This window comes from Bos grunniens, chromosome 1 (assembly GCF_055505025.1).
Source record: "Bos grunniens cultivar Pamir isolate PY7600 chromosome 1, Bosgru_T2T1.0, whole genome shotgun sequence".
NCBI classification, from domain to species: Eukaryota; Metazoa; Chordata; class Mammalia; order Artiodactyla; family Bovidae; genus Bos; species Bos grunniens.
In genome coordinates this window covers 113,962,006-113,978,200 of record NC_141165.1, presented here as the reverse complement: position 1 = coordinate 113,978,200, position 16,195 = coordinate 113,962,006, and the positions used below count along the sequence as shown (strand labels likewise).

General features: G+C 39.3%; 1 protein-coding gene across 8 annotated transcripts in view; it reads right to left on the bottom strand.

Moving 5' to 3' along the window:
* Nucleotides 1-16,195, bottom strand: part of LOC147380100 (uncharacterized) — a 699,587-nt gene that overhangs the window by 126,943 nt on the left and 556,449 nt on the right. For 2 of the 8 annotated variants that reach the window (XM_086410508.1, XM_086410509.1), the window contains exon 8: nucleotides 15,539-15,986. The exons of 5 other annotated variants lie outside the window; for them this stretch is intronic. The gene's annotated coding sequence lies outside the window, so the exon portion shown is untranslated. Of the gene's footprint in view, nucleotides 1-15,538; nucleotides 15,987-16,195 lie in introns of those variants that run through there. One more of the 8 variants, XR_015167012.1, reaches the window with a different exon arrangement.

Genomic DNA, 16,195 nt, shown 5'->3' with positions numbered 1-16,195 from the left:
GTATGCAGGTCAAGAAGCAACATTTAGAATTGGACATGTAACAACACACTGGTTCCAAATTGGGAAAGGAGTACATCAAGGCTGTATATTGTCATCCTGCTTATTTAACTTATATGCAGACTACATCATGTAAAATGCCAGGCTGAATGAAGCACAGGCTGGAATCAAGATTGCCTGGAGAAATATGAGTAACCTCAGATATGCAGATGACACCACCCTTATGGCAAAAAGCAAAGAACTAAAGAGCCTCTTAATGAAATTGAAAGATGAGAGTGTAAAAGTTGGCTTAAAACTCAACATCCAGAAAACTAAGATCATGGCATCCGGTCACATCACTTCATGGCAAATAGAAGGATAAACATTGGAAACGGTGAGAGACTTTATTTTTTTGGGCTCCGAAATCAATGCATATGGTGACTTCAGCCATGAAATTAGAAGATGTGTGCTCCTTGAATGAAATGCTATGACCAACCTAGACAGCATATTAAAAAGCAGAGACATTACTTTGACAAAAAGCCCCATCTATCAAACCATTCAATATCACAGTAATCCAAATCTATGCCCCAACCAGTAACGCTGAAGAAGCTGAAGTTGAACGATTCTATGAAGACCTACAAGACCTTTTAGAACCACATCCAAAAAAGATGTCCTTTTCATTATAGGGGACTGGAATGCAAAAGTAGGAAGTCAAGAAACACCTGGAGTAACAGGCAAATTTGGCCTTGGAATACGGAATGAAGCAGGGCAAAGACTAATAGAGTTTTGCCAAGAAAATGCACTGATCATAGCAAATACCGTCTTCCAACAACACAAGAGAAGACTCTATACATGGACATCACCAGATGGTCAACACCAAAATCAGAATGATTATATTCTTTGCAGCCAAAGATGGAGAAGCTCTATACAGTCAACAAAAACAAGACCAGGAGCTGACTGTGGCTCAGATCATGAACTCCTTATTGCCAAATTCAGACTTAAATTGAAGAAAGTAGGGCAAACCACTAGACCATTCAGGTATGACCTAAATCAAATCCCTTATGATTATACAGTGGAAGTGAGAAATAGATTTAAGGGCCTAGATCTGATAGATAGAGTGCCTGATGAACTATGGACTGAGTTTCGTGACATTGTACAGGAGACAGGGATCAAGACCATCCCCATGGAAAAGAAATGCAAAAAAGCAAAATGGCTGTCTGGGGAGGCTTTACAAATAGCTGTGAAAAGAAGAGAAAAGCAAAGGAGAAAAGGAAAGATATAAGCATCTGAATGCAGAGTTCCAAAGAATAGCAAGGAGAGATAAGAAAGCCTTCTTCAGCGATCAATGCAAAGAAATAGAGGAAAACAACGGAAGGGGAAAGACTAGAGATCTCTTCAACAAAATTATAGATACCAAGGGAAAATGTCATGCAAAGATGGGCTCGATAAAGGACAGAAATGGTACGGACCTAACAGAAGCAGAAGATATTAAGAAGAGGTGGCAAGAATACACAGAAGAACTGTACAAAAAAGATCTTCACGACCCAGATAATCACGATGGTGTGATCACGCACCTAGAGCCAGACATCCTGGAATGTGAAGTCAAGTGGGCCTTAGAAAGCATCACTATGAACAAAGCTAGTGGAGGTGATGGCATTCCAGTTGAACTATTTCAAATCCTGAAAGATGATGCTGTGAAAGTGCTTCACTCAATATGCCTGAAAATTTGGAAAACTCAGCAGTGGCCACAGGACTGGAAAAGGTCAGTTTTCATTCCAATCCCAAAGAAAGGCAATGCCAAAGAATGCTCAAACTATTGCACAATGCTCTCATCACACATGCTAGTAAATTAATGGTCAAAATTCACCAAGCCAGGCTTCAGCAATACATGAACCGTGAACTTCCTGATGTTCAAGCTGGTTTTAGAAAAGGCAGAGAAACCAGAGATCAAATTGCCAACATCCGCTGGATCATGGAAAAAGCAAGAGAGTTCCAGAAAAACATCTATTTCTGTTTTATTGACTATGCCAAAGCCTTTGACTGTGGGGAATCACAATAAACTGTGGAAAATTCTGAAAGAGAATGGAACACCAGACCACCTGATCTGCCTCTTGAGAAATCTGTAAGTAGGCCAGGAAGCAACAGTTAGAACTGGACATGGAACAACAGAGTGGTTCCAGATAGGAAAAGGAGTATGTCAAGGCTGTATATTGTCACCCTGCTTATTTAACTTATATGCAGAGTACATCATGAGAAACTCTGGACTGGAAGAAACACAAGCTGGAATCAAGATTTCTGGGAGAAATATCAATAACCTCAGATATGCAGATGACACCACCCTTATGGCAGAAAGTGAAAAGGAACTAAAAAGCCTCTTGATGAAAGTGAAAGAGGAGAGTGAAAAAGTTGGCTTAAAGCTCAACATTCAGAAAATGAAGATTATGGCATCCAGTCCCATCACTTCATGGGAAATAGATGGGGAAACAGTGGAAACAGTTTCTGACTTTATTTTTGGGGGCTCCAAAATCACTGCAGATGGTGATTGCAGCCATGAAATTAAAAGACACTTACTCCTTGGAAGGAAAGTTATGACCAACCTAGATAGCATATTCAAAAGCAGAGACATTACTTTGCCAACAAAGGTCTGTCTAGTCAAGGGTATGGTTTCTCCAGTGGTCATGTATGGATGTGAGAGTTGGACTGTGAAGAAAGCTGAGCGCTGAAGAATTGATGCTTTTGAACTGTGGTGTTGGAGAAGACTCTTGAGAGTCCCTTGGACTGCAAGGAGATCCAACCAGTCCATTCTGAAGGAGATCAGCCCTGGGATTTCTTTGGAAGGAATGATGTTAAAGCTGAAACTCCAATACTTTGGCCACCTCATGTGATGAGTTGACTCATTGGAAAAGACTCTGATGCTGGGAGGGATTGGGGGCAGGAGAAGAAGGGGACGCCAGAGGATGAGATGGCTGGATGGCATCACTGACTCGATGGACGTGAGTCTGAATGAACTCCGGGAGTTGGTGATGGACAGGGAGTCCTGGTGTGCTGTGATTCATGAGGTCGCAAATAGTCGGACATGACTGAGGGACTGAACTGAACTGATCAAAGGTATGGTTTTTCCAGTTGTCAAGTATGGATGTGAGAGTTGGACTATAAAGAAAGCCAAATGCTGAAGAATTGATGTCTTGAACTGTGATATTGGAGAAGACTCTTGAGAGTCCTTTGGACTGTAAGGTGATCCAACCAGTGAATCCTAAAGGATATCTCCTGAATATTCATTGGAAGGACTGATGCTGAAGCTGAAGCTCCAATACTTTGAGCACCTGATGCATAGAACTATCTCATTTGAAAAGACCCTGATGCTGGGAAAGATTGAAGGCAGGAAGAGAAGGGGACACCCAAGGATGAGATGGTTGGATGGCATCACCGATTCAACTGACTTGAGTTTAAGCAAGCTCTGGGAGTTGGTGATGGACAGGGAGGCCTGGCATGTTGCACTCCATTGGGTCGCAAAGAGGTGGACATGGCGACTGAACTGAATACAATTTTTAAGAGTCCTATGAATTAAAAGTGGCACAAGTATAAAAGCTTGGAGAACAGACAACAAAGTAATGGCAGTGGTTCCTCTGAGTAGACAGAAAGTGAAGGAAGTTGCAAAGGATACAAGAGATTAAATCTCAGTCAAGTTTTATTTTTCATAATAACAGTATCTGAAGGACACAGTGTGAACATTGACAATTCTGGCTTCAGAACTCAGGACTGTTTTAGTGATATCTTGACTTTTCTCTATTGTTTAAACTTTTCAAATAAAAAGAGATAATAGTGGCTTGTTTTTTTTTTTTTGACAGGGTCTCTTTTGAAGATGGGCTTCCCTGGTTGCTCAGCAGTAAACAATCTGCCTGCATTGCAGGAGATGCAGGTTTGATCCCTAGGTCAGGAAGAACCCCTATAGAAAGAGATGGTGACCCACTCCAGAATTCTTGCCTGGGAAATCCCATGGATAGAGGAGCCTTGCAGGCTACAGTTTGTAGGGTTGCAGAGTCAGACACAACTTAAAGACTAAAAAACAACAACCCTGAAAGTGAGCAGACAATAATGAGATGATTTTTCATTTTAATTCATTTCGTCTAAAATACTTAAGGTTTCCACATAGGTGAGTTACAAACAGGTTAAATTCTATTTGGTTATAAAAATAAAAGAAAATGAATCCTCTGAAAAAGGAAGTTTACAGCAATTGATTATTAACACTAACTTTTACTATAAAAACTGGCACCACTGGAAAACAGGAAAAGGGCACCATTTACTCAGTAATATAATTTGTTTCCACAAGGCTAACAATGTCTAAGATCCTAGAAATTAACTCAGTTTAGAGATTGATTTAGACTACTAGAAGTTACAGATAATAAAAGCACTGCTTTTGACCTAAAGTAGTTATTAAAAAGTTTTCAAGCTTGTACCAGCTACAAAGCATTCTCTGATATTTTGGCCTCGTATTAGTCACTAGATTAGTATCCTAAGTAATCATTTCAGCTTAAATCTTTTTGAACATTGTTCTCTAGATGTAGAGCTGTTTCAACTTCTGCTTGTTTGTGTTTGTTGAACATCACACTGTCTATACTGACTTGTATGGTTACTGGTTCTAATCACATTCTAAAACTTTACAGTGTGTTTCTATTACTAAGAATCATTTTATTCTGATTGTTATCAAAATATTAGCACTTATTTTTTTTCAGAACAAGAGCTATATACAAGTGAGTGAGCTTCATGAAGCTAATGGAAAGAATTTTTAATCTTTTCAATTTGCATTAATGCTTAATGCAAATTAATGCTAATTAGTACTGAGAATGTTTAAAAAAATCCAAAGACTTGTGAAGGAGAATCTCTTTGACAGAGAAGGGAGGATTTCTGTAGAATCTGATATCCAACCTTGGCATAAAGTTTATCTGGGCTGGAGAGAGCCAGCTTGTTTCTCAAGCTCTTGATATTCTGCCTCAGTATGATTTCTATTTGATTCAAGAGAACCTGGAGAATTTTCTTATAGAGGAAGATAGAACACGGAATTTGCAAATTAGTATTTCCACTCTCACTTTAGTAGCACAATGATTTATTTTAGGTAAAGAGTTAATACTCATTTGATCTTGCATCTCTTTAAAGGATATGAGTGAATTAAATCAGGAAGAAAATTATATTTCTAAAGTAAAATTATATTCCTTAATTTATTTCAAAGATTATTCTTCCACCTGGTGATTTCAGTATAAGGAAGGTTATTCAGGGGAAAGCTTGAATTGAAGTTGCTTAATCCATCCTCGAGAATGTTACCATAGACAACATATAATAGGAAGTGCCTGTTTGATTCGTCAGTTGGCCAGACTCTAAGTAATAAAAAGAGGAATGACTGGGTGCGTGACAGAGCATCCCTATGTACACTTCAGAAGAATTTATCTTATGTCACGAGGCATGGGTAGTATATTTGTATGCTCCTGAGATTGTATGGTTCTAATCAAAGTTAAAGAGGAATTGAAATCCCTGATCTAGACACATGGTTGGAGCTATCTCATATCTAATGTTGGGGCTTAAGAAAAGGCTTAAGCAATTGCATGCATGATTAAAGATTAAAGGAATTAGGATTATTTGGTTTGGAAGAAAGCACGATAGGGAAGTGTCTGACTATGAGTCTTTAAACATGACATTATTATTTTAGAGGACATTGACCAGCTGTTTTTCAGCCCCAGTATGTCTTAGATGTAAGAAAATATTTAAAATAGTAACACAATAAATATAGGCTAGATCATAAACTCTAGAATAAAGATATTAAGGGTTAGAAGAGACTGTATATGTGGCTATTATAAATATTTAATACTTATGGGAGCTCTTTCATATGGCTTCAGCCATATGAATCCCATAACATACAGATTTCACTAACATTCTTGGTAATATATTCATGGCATTCAGTTCGATGAAAGAAAAGTAGCTATTGACATGACTACTTAAATTACAAGGTAATGAGTTTTTTTAAATCACTGTAAAGCAAAAAAAAAAAAAGTTGTTGAAGTAGCTCTCTTTCTTTTAAATCATTGATGTCTTCTCCAAATTAAGCTAAAGATGGAATCTTTGTGATATCCACTCTGATTCTTTGATTCCATCCATGGTCATAATAAGAAAGGCATTCAACAGAGTGAAGGAAAATTGCATTTCCTGAAGTTTCCACATTTCTACATTTTTCTTAGTGACAGTTACAAGCTGAAATAACTATGAGTTAACTGGATATGGAACAACAGACTAGTTCCAAATAGGAAAAGGAGTACGTCAAGGATCTATATTGTCACTGTACTTATTTAACTTATATGCAGAATACATCATGAGGAATGCTGGACCGGATGAAGCACAAGCTGGAATCAAGATTTCCGGGAGAAATATCAATAACCTCAGATATGCAGATAACACCACCCTTACCGCAGAAAGTGAAGAAGAACTAAAGAGCCCCTTGATGAAAGTGAAAGAGGAGAGTGAAAAAGTTGGCTTAAAGCTCAACATTCAGAAAACTAAGATCATGGCATCTGGTCCCATCACTTCATGGCAAATTGATGGGGAAACAGTGGAAACAGTGTCAGACTTTATTTTTGGGGGCTCCAAAATCACTGCAGATGGTGATTGCAGCCATGAAATTAAAAGACACTTACTCCTTGGAAGGAAAGTGATGACCAACCTGGACAGCATATTAAAAAACAGAGACATTACTTTGTTAACAAAGGTCTGTCTAGTCAAGGCTATGGTTTTTCCAGTGGCCATGTATGTATGTGAGAGTTGGACTATAAAGAAAGCTGAGTGCTGAAGAATGGATGCTTTTGAACTGTGGTGTTGGAGAAGACTCTCGAGAGTCCCTTGGACTGCAAGGAGATCCAGCCAGCCCATCCTAAAGGAGATCAGTCCTGACTGGTTTATTGGAAGGACTGATGTTGAAGCTGAAACTTCAATCCTTTGGCCACATGATGCGAAGAGCTGACTCATTTGAAAAGACCCTGATGCTGGGAAAGATTGAGGGCAGGAGGAGAAGGGTACGGCAGAGGATGAGATGGTTGGATGACATCACCAACTCAATGGACATGGGTTTGGGTAGACCCTGGCAGTTTGTGATAGAAAGGGAGGCCTGGCGTGCTGTGGTTCATGTAATCACAAAGAGTTGGACACGACTGAGCACCTGAACTGAACTGAATGAATTCTATGTGGGTGACTGTTCTTTCCTCCATTATCAGGATGAGACTGGGCTAAGTTGAGTCATAGACAAGACAAACTAGAAGACAGTGGTACTGGCACATCAACAACATTCTAGCATAGGGACAGAAATAAAGTTGATCAAGCAAATAAGTTGTGCCACCATTCTAAAACTCATAATAGGCATAAAACAGACATAAGGATGGAGTGTCTCTGCCACTAACTAAAATATCTTTGCCTGTCTTAATGTTATGAAGATTATCTTCTGGTTTCTTTGAGAAGTTTACAAAGCTTCTGCAATTATATCTATAATTCAAACTATAATCATGTGAAATAAAGATTAAAGTTCATCGTTTTCCATTTTGGTATCCAATTGGTCCAACAGAGTTTTCTGAGACAACTCTTCTTTCCTCATTAATTTCTTTAGCACTTTGGTTGAAAGTAATTGAGTACATGTGTATGAATCTGTTTTGAATGTTCTATTCTGTTCCATTGATTTATGTCCCTAATTTTATACCAATACCACTTTGTCATGGACACTGTAGCGTCACAGTTTTGAAATAGTTCTGACTATGAAAGTTTCTTTCATTATGTTATAAATTTAGAAATGACATTTTAATTTCTAAAAAATCTCTTGGGATTTGACTGGGATTGCACTGAATCTGTATATCTGTGGTGAATTCTCACAATATTATTGAATCTTCCAATCCACAAACATGCTATATTCCCTTTTTAAATTTATGTATTCTTTAAATTTCAACAAGATTTTGCAGTTTTCAAAGTACAGGATTTGTACATACATTATGAAAAATTTCCATTTATTTTGTATTTCAAATTACTATAAATGGTATTTTAATTGCAATTTCCTTATCTTTTTGTTGCTGTTTGTGTTAGTTGCTCAGTCATGTCCGACTCTATGTAACCCCATAGACTATAGGCTGGCGAAACTCCTCTGTCCGTGGAATTATTCAGGCAAGAATACTGGAGTGGGTTGTCATTTCCTTCCCCTTTTGTTGCTAGTATATAGGAATAATATTGATTTTGCTAGTATAACCAAGTTCTGTAACCTTGCTAATCTCAACACTTAGTTTTAACACTTTTTAAAGGGGATTTCATTCATATGTAAATAGTTAAGTTATTTATGAAAAAACACAGTTTTATTTCTTTCCAAACTCCACAGCCTTTCTTCATTTTTCTTGCTTTGCTGCACTGGTAGAACCTCCAGTACAAGTTGAAGGGTAATGGTATAAAGGGATATTTTTGCCTTTTTTCCAACCTAACTTTAGGGAGAAAATATTCAGTCTTTCACCATTAAGTATGTAAGTGTGATGTTATCTTTAGTTTTTCTTTTAATAAATGCTCTTTATCAGTCAAAAACTATTTTATTCTTAACTTGCTAAGTTTTTATAAATGGCTATTAAATTTTTAAGATTTTATTGTGGTAAGAAACACATGAAACTTATCATCTTAACCTTTTTAAGTGTACAGCTCTGTTCAGTTCAGTTGCTTAAATGTCTCCAACTTGTTGCGACCCCATGGACTGCAACACGCCAGGCCTCCCAGTCCATCACCAACTGCCAGAGTTGAGTCGGTTATGCCATCCAACCATCTCATCCTCTGTTGTCCCTTTCTCCTCCTGCCTTCAATCTTTCCCAGCATCAGGGTCTTTTCAAATGAGTCAGCTCTTCGCACCATGTGGCCAAAGGATTGGAGTTTCAGTTTCAACATCAGTCCTTCCAATGAACCAGTCAGGACTGATCTCCTTTAGGATGGACTGGTTGGATCTCCTTGCAGTCCAAGGGACTCTCAAGAGTCTTCTCCAGTACCACAGTTCAAAAGCATCAATTCTTCGGTGCTCAGCTTTCTTTATAGTCCAACTCTCACATCCATACATGACCAATGGAAAAACCATAGCCTTGACTAGACGGACCTTTGATGGAAAAGTAATGTCTTTGCTTTTGAATATGCTATCTAGGTTGGTCATCACTTTCCTTCCAAGGAGTAAGCGTCTTTAAATTTCATGGCTGCAATCACCATCTGCAGTGATTTTGGAGCCCCCCAAAATAAAGTCAGCCACTGTTTCCAGTGTTTCCCCATCGATTTGCCATAAAGTGATGGGACTGGATACCATGATCTTAGTTTTCTGAATGTTGAGCTCTAAGCCAACTTTTTCACTCTCCTCTTTCACTTTCATCAAGAGGCTCTTTAGTTCTTCTTCACTTTCTGCCGTAAGGGTGGTGTTATCTGCATATCTGAGGTTATTGCTATTTCTCCCAGAAATCTTGATTCCAGCTTGTGCTTCTTCCAGCCCAGTGTTCCTCATGATGTACTCTGCATAGAAGTTAAATAAGCATGGTGACAATATACAACCTCGACATACTCCTTTTCCTATTTGGAACTAGTCTATTGTTTCATGTCCAGTTCGAAATGTTGTTTCCTGACCTGCATACAGGTTTCTCAAGAGGCAGGTCAAGGGGTCTGGTATTCCATTCTCTTTCAGAATTTTCCAGAGTTTATTGTGATCCACACAGTCAAAGGCTTTGGCATAGTCAATAAAGCAGAAATAGATGTTTTTCTGGAACTCTCTTGCTTTTTTGATGATCCAGCAGATGTTGGCACTTTGGTCTCTGGTTCCTCTGCCTTTTCTAAAACCAGCTTGAACATCTGGACATTCACGGTTCACGTATTGTTGAAGCCTGGGTTGGAGAATTTTGAGCATTACTTTACTAGCATGTGAGATGAGTGCAGTTGTGCAGTAGTTTGAGTATTCATTGGCATTGCCTTTCTTTGGGATTGAAAAGAAAACTGACCTTTTCCAGTCCTGTGGCCACTGCTGAGTTTTCCAAATTTGCTGCAATATTGAGTGCAGCACTTTCACAACATCATCTTCCAGGATTTGAAAGAGCTTTTGCCTGGAAAATCCCATGGACGGAGAAGCCTGGTAGGCTGCAGTCCATGGGGTCGCTAAGAGTCGGACATGACTGAGCGACTTCACTTTCACTTTTCACTTTCATGCATCGGAGAAGGAAATGGCAACCCGCTCCAGTGTTCTTGCTTGGAGAATCCCAGGGACGGTGGAGCCAGTTGGGCTGCCATCTATGGGTTCACAAGAGTTGGACACGACTGAAGCGACTTAGCAGCAGCAACAGCAAGTGAAATTCCATCACCTCCACTAGCTTTGTTCGTACTGATGCTTCCTAAGGCCCACTTGACTTCACATTCCAGAATGTCTGGCTCTAGGTCAGTGATCACACCATCGAGATTATCTGGGTTGTGAAGATCTTTTTTGTACTGTTGTTCTGTGTATTCTTGCCACCTCTTCTTAATATCGTCTGCTTCTGTTAGGTCTATACCATTTCTGTCCTTTATTGAGCCCATCTTTGCATGAAATGTCCCCTTGGTATCTCTAATTTTCTTGAAGAGATCCCTAGTCTTTCCCATTCTGTTGTTTTCCTCTATTTCTTTGCATCAATCACTGAGGAAGGCTTTCTTATCTCTCCTTGCTATTCTTTGGAACTCTGCATTCAAATAGGTATATCTTTCCTTTTCTCCTTTGCTTTTCACTTCTCTTCTTTTCACAGCTATTTGTAGGCCTCCTCAGACAGCCATTTTGCTTTTTTGCATTTCTTTTTCTTGGGGATGGTCTTGATCCTTGTCTCCTGTACAATGTCATGAACCTCAGTCCATAGTTCATTAGGCACTCTATCGCTCCTTAAATCTATTTCTCACTTCCACTGTATAATCGTTAGGGATTTGATTTAGGTCATACCTGAATGGTCTAGTGGTTTTCCCTACTTTCTTCAATTTAAATCTAAATTTGGCTATAAGGAGTTCATGATCTGAGCCACAATCAGCTCCCAGTCTTGTTTTTGCTGACTGTATAGAGCTTCTCCATCTTTGGCTGCGAAGAATATAATCAATCTGATTTCGGTGTTGGCCATCTGGTGATGTCCACGTGTAGAGTCTTTTCTTGTGTTGTTGGAAGAGGGTATTTGCTATGACCAGTGCGTTCTCTTAGCAAAACTCTATTAGCCTTTGCCCTGCTTCATTCCGTACTCCAAGGCCAAATTTGCCTGTTACTCCAAGTGTTTCTTGACTTCCTACTTTTGCATTCCAGTTCCCTATAATGAAAAAGACATCTTTTTTGGGTGTTAATTCTAGAAAATCTTGTAGGTCTTCATAGAACCATTCAACTTCAGCTTCTTCAGCATTACTGGTCAGGGCGTAGACTTGGATTACCGTGATATTGAATGGTTTGCCTTGGAGATGAACAGAGATCATTCTGTCATTTTTGAGACTGCATCCAAGTATTGCATTTTGGACTCTTTTGTTGACTCTGATGGCTACTCCATTTCTTCTAAGGGATTCTTGCCCACAGTAGTAGATATAATGGTCATCTGAGTTAAATTCACCTATTCTAGTCCATTTTAGTTCACTGATTCCTAAAATGTCAACGTTCACTCTTGTCATCTCCTGTTTGATCACTTCCAGTTTGCCTTGATTCATGGACCTAACATTCCAGGTTCCTATGCAATATTGCTCTTTACAACATCAGACCTTGCTTTCATCACCAGTCACATCCACAGCTGGGTGTTGTTTTTGCTTTGGCTCCATCTCTTCATTCTTCCTGGAGTTATTTCTCCACTGATCTCCAGTAGCATATTGGGCACCTTCCGACCTGGGGAGTTCATCTTTCAGTGTCCTATCTTTTTGCCTTTTCATACTGTTCATGGGGTTCTCAAGGCAGGAATACTGAAGTGGTTTGCCATTCCCTTCTCCAGTGGACCACATTTGGTGAGAACTCTCCACCGTTACCTGTCTGTCTTGGGTGGCCCTACACGGCATGGCTCATAGTTTCATTGAGTTAGACAAGGCTGTGGTCCATGTGATTAGATTGGTTAGTTTTCTGTGATTGTGGTTTTCAGTCTGTCTGCAATGGCACCCCACTCCAGTGCTCCTGCCTCGAAAATCCCATGGATGGAGGAGCCTGGTAGGCTGCAGTCCATGGGGTCGCTGAGGGTCGGACACGACTGAGCAACTTCACTTTCACTTTTCACTTTCATGCATTGGAGAAGGAAATGGCAACCCACCCCAGTGTTCTTGCCTGGAGAATCCCAGGGACGGGGGAGCCTGGTGGGCTGCTGTCTGTGGGGTCACACAGAGTCAGACATGACTGAAGTGACTTAGCAGCAGCAGCAGCCCTCTGATGGAGAAGACTAAGAGGCTTATGTATGCTTCCTGATGGGACAGACTGACCTAGGGGTATACTGGGTCTTGTTTTGATGGTGGGGCCATGCTCAGTAAACCTTTTTAATCCAATTTTCTATTGATGGGTGGAGCTGTGTTCCCTTCCTGCTATTTACAGGTCTGTGTTGTTAAGTATATTTAAATTGTTGTAAAAAAGATGTCCTAGTGGCTCAGAGATAAATAATCCACCTGCAATGCTAGAGGATGTCTGCAGTTTAGTAGACAGGGCCGGAAGCTCCCCTGGAGAAGGAAATGGTAGTTGACTCTAGTATCCTTGCCTGGGAAATCCCATAGACAGAAAAGCCTGGCAGTCTACAGGTCATGGGGTCACAAGAGCTGGACACGTCTTAGTGACTAAACCACTACCACCACCACTGAAAGAGATGTCCAAAAACTTTTCATCTTGTGGAACTGAAACTCTATACCCATTAAACAGTAACTGCCCGTTTCCTTCTCCTTCCAAGCCTAGTAACCTACATTCTACTTTCTATTTTATGAATATGAAAATATGAATATGAAAATAGAAATACCTTTATGGGATCTCCATATAAGTGGAATCATACAATATTTGTCCTTTTGTAACTGGCTTATTTCACTTAGCATAGTGTCCTTAAGGTACATCCAAATTTAGCATGTTTGGAGGAGGAAATGCCAACCCATTCCAATATTCTTGCCTGGAGAATCCCACAGACAGAGGAGGCTGGCAGGTTACAATCCATGGGATCACAAGAATTGGACATGACTTAGCAACTAAACTACCATTACCAAATATAGCATGTTACAGGCTACAAAGAATTAAATAGCTTCATGGTATTTCTTTCTATGTAAACACCATGTTTGGTCCATTCATCTTCAGTGGACATTTGGACTGTTGCTACCTTCAGACTCTTGTGAATAATACTGTTGTGAAATGGGTTTACAAGTATCTTTTGAAAACACTGCTTTCAGTTATTTTTGATACATACCCAGAAGTAAGACTGCTAGATCATATGAAGGTTCTATTTTTAATTTTTTGAGGAACCTCCATACTATTCTCAGTAGCATTTGCACAAGTTTACAATCCTGTCTACAGTTCAGAAAGGTTCCAACTTCTCCACATCCCTGCTGAAACTTGTTATTTTCTTTATACACAAACACACACACACACACACACACTATCCTAATGGGTGTAAGGTAGTAGCTCATGGTGGTTTTGATTTGTATTTCTTTGATGGTTCGTGGTGTTGGGTGTCTTTTCACATCCTTACAAGCTATTTGTATATCCTTTTTGGAGAAATGTCAAGTCTGCCTTCTCATTGGTTTTCAGCAATTTGATTATGATTTCTTCTGTGTGTTTCTTCAGTATACGTGTGTGTGCTTGTGCAAAACCCTGCTTGATATTGTCACATGTGTAACTGATACTCTGTTCCTTTTTTCCACAGGCACATTTCTTGCTTCATTTTGAAGAGATTATATTTTTATTGACTTTAAGTTTACTCATCATTTTTTCTTCAGTGTTGAACCTTCTGATACCAGTCAGTGGAAGTTGCATTTCTAACACTGTATTTGTTCATATATTTTTCATCTGTAGATATTCCATGGTTTTCTTTCCCACAATCTATTTTTCTCCTCATTATGCTCATGTTGCTTTTTTAAGTATCTAAATACCACATAGTAGCTTTTCAACCTCTTCTTTTAGTCTCCCTAGCCTTGATATATTTTTTTTTAATTTTCTGATTCTTATCCCTGGCAGTTCAATTCAGTTCAGTTCAGTTGCTCAGTCATGTCGATTCTTTGCGACCCCATGAATTGCAGCACGCCAGGCCTCCCTGTCCATCACCAACTCCCAGAGTTCACTCAGACTCACATCCATCAAGTCAGTGATGCCATCGAGCCATCTCATCCTCTGGCGTCCCCTTCTCCTCCTGCCCCCAATCCCTCCCAGCATCAAAGTCTTTTCCAGTGAGTCAACTCTTCGCATGAGGTGGCCAAAGTACTGGAGTTTCAGCTTTAGCATCATTCCTTCCAAAGAAATCCCAGGGCTGATCTCCTTCAGAATGGACTGGTTGGATCTCCTTGCAGTCCAAGGGACTCTCAAGAGTCTTCTCCAACACCACAGTTCAAAAGCATCAATTCTTCAGTGCTCAGCTTTCTTCACAGTCCAACTCTCACATCCATACATGACCACAGGAAATACCATAGCCTTGACTAGACGAACCTTTGGGTCACAATTACCTGCTTATTGGCAAGTCTACTAAGTTTTCACTGAATGTTAGGCTGAATGGATATTTTGTGTTCAAACATGTATATTTTGATGTCTTTCTTGAAGAGCGTCGCTCTTTGTTCTGACAGGCAGTTAAATTGTTGATAAGCTGGACCATGTAGATCTACTTTTAAGGTTTTCTAGGGCAAGTCTACAGTTGTACTCCAGTCCTTGTAGCTAGTGCAGCTCTAATTTCAAAGTATCATATCTCTGGGGTCTTTACTGAAGACCTGGCTTATTTCCAAGGGCTCTTCATTTTGATGTCAGAGGTCATTTCCTCTTGTAGAAGCTGTGGGGATTAATTTATAATTCCCAATTGTTCTTTTGCCTGAGTTTGTGGAGTTTCACTATAATCACATCCAGCTTAAAACTCAAAAAAGACTCGAGGGAACTATATGCATATTTTTGAATCTCTTATTATGCATATCTTTCTCCTTTACGAAATTCTGTTCTTTAATTTCCAACATCTCAGTCTTTCTGAACTGTAATTTACATCTTCTCAATTCAGCGAGGCCAATTATTTCTTCTTGTGCTCATATTCCCTGTATCTATGGTTGGGAAATTGCCTCTAGGTAGAAATTTGGAGCAATTGTAGGGCACACTTTGGTTGTTTTCCCTCTTTCAGTCATCACATTCTGTGCAGCTTACTGCTCAAAGTTTGAAAGCAATTGCTTCATGTATTTTGTCAGTTTCTAATTGTTTATAGCATGAAGCTATATCCAATATTTGTCATTCTGTCATAACTCATAAAAGAAATTAGTAACTGATTTTACATTTTAAAATTAGAGAAATATTTCAACTATACAAAATATTATAGGAAGATATGTCCATTTAAACCAGATTAAAAACAATTTTGCTATAGTGATTCAGATCATTTAATATGAAAGGAAAAAATGCTATAAATGTACTTACAGCTTTCATGTACATCAAGTCTACTTATCTTTCTCCTGTATTAGAGGCAAACATTGATGTATGTTTCCCAATTATAGTTTTATACTTGTTATAAATCTGTCCATACATAGTATGTAACATGGTTTTTTTCATATTTCATCTCAATAGCAGCTTCTCTCTATTAAACATTAAAGAACCTTTTCTGCCCATGTACAGCACATTCTCCAGGACAATGACATGAAAGGAATGCCCATATAGACTACTGCCTCCTCCCTATGGAGTCTTTGCCTCTTTGGTACCTTAGTCCCACAGATTTCCACATTAGCAGAGCCAAACTCCTATGTCTTCCTCTTCAGCTCATTGAGTGGTGTCTCCACTTAGGCATTACCAACTTCTGCTGCAATCATTGATGTTTTTCCTACCAAGAAAGGTGGGCTGATGTAAATCTCAAAACTTATATTCCCTTTTTCCTCAAGGATCACAGTTATACTGCCTTTTGGTCATACCAGAAACAACTGAAATGTTTTTTCATCCAGTGTGATACTTGCTTACAATAAGAGGGTAAGTCTGAAACCGAATCATGATTTGCATAATTATAGGAGAAGTTTCCAAAAAGACGCTTAAAAA